Raw genomic sequence first — 1334 nt, forward strand, 5'->3', positions numbered from 1 at the left:
CATTCTCTTTTCTTACTCAAAATGTTTTACAAATACATTCACAGGTCCTCATTACATTCATTTCGATGGGCAGAGCCAAGATATTCCACTTTATGTTTGAGCAAAAAGAGATGAGGTCTCCTGAGCTAGAATTCAGGTCCTTTCCTGCCACTCCGCCCAGACTGGCTAATTACCCTCCTCTCCCTAAGTCGGTTCCCTTGGCCCACAGGAACTGGCCTGCGTTTGACATCTTTATAGAACAGTCTCTTCGTACATCAGGCTGATATTTGGGTTCCATCACCTGCTTTGTATGTGAGGGATAAGAGAGGCTCCCCATGTCCTTTGACAACCAAAGATTCTCATACCTCCCCTCCTCTAAATATTACAAGGTGGCATTTTATGGCTTTTCCAACACTATTTCTTCATTCAAGTGCAGGACAAGGATTCGAGCAAAATCCAGATATGGGGAATGCCTGGGTGGCTCAGTCAGTTAAGCGTCTGCCTTTGGCTCAGGTCATGATCCCAGGGTCCTGAGAGGGAGTCCCACATTGGGCTCCTTGCTCAGTGCAGAGCCTGCTTCTGCAGCTCTGCAGCTCCATCTTGTCCATCAGGATCTGTGAGCAGTATTCTTTTTTTAAAAAAAGATTTTATTTATTTATCCGAGAGAGAGAGAACGAGAGATAGAGAGCACGAGAGGGAAGAGGGTCAGAGGGAGAAGCAGACTCTCCGCTGAGCAGGGAGCCCGATGCGGGACTCAATCCCGGGACTCCAGGATCATGACCTGAGCCAAAGGCAGTCGCTTAACCAACTGAGCCACCCAGGCGCCCCTGTGAGCATTATTCTGCCCCATCCCCCCTTCTCTGCCTCAATTCCTTTTCATCCAGCTCAGGAGTCACCCTTCCCAGGGGTCCTGTCTCACTCCTCACCCCCAAACACTCCACTCTTGTTAAAGATTCTTCTGAGTTCCCATGGCCCTCAGGTTCAAGACATACAACCCAAAGCAGCACAGCTCAGAGGTCAAAGAAACAAGGTGTACCATCAGCAGATGGAAGTCAAATCCTCCACCCCTCACTAGCTGTGTGACTTTGGGCCAGTTACTTAACCCCTCTGGACCTGTCCCCTCATCTGCAAAATGGGGAAAAAAAGAGAATCCATTTCCTAGGAGCAGCATTCCCCGAGATGATACATGTTGATTGGTGAGCAATGATGAACGATGCCTGGAGAATTATGAGCACTCAACATGCAGCACCACGATCACATGAGAGCCAACTTGTGTGGGCTTTAGAAAAGGGCCTGGCAGCAAATAATGTAGTAGTAGTAGTAGTAGTAGTAGTAGTAGTAGTAGTAGTAGTAGT

Source organism: Callorhinus ursinus, unplaced genomic scaffold (genome assembly GCF_003265705.2).
Source record: "Callorhinus ursinus isolate GAN/ISIS: 27379988/994484 unplaced genomic scaffold, GSC_fseal_2.0 scaffold82, whole genome shotgun sequence".
NCBI lineage: Eukaryota > Metazoa > Chordata > Mammalia > Carnivora > Otariidae > Callorhinus > Callorhinus ursinus.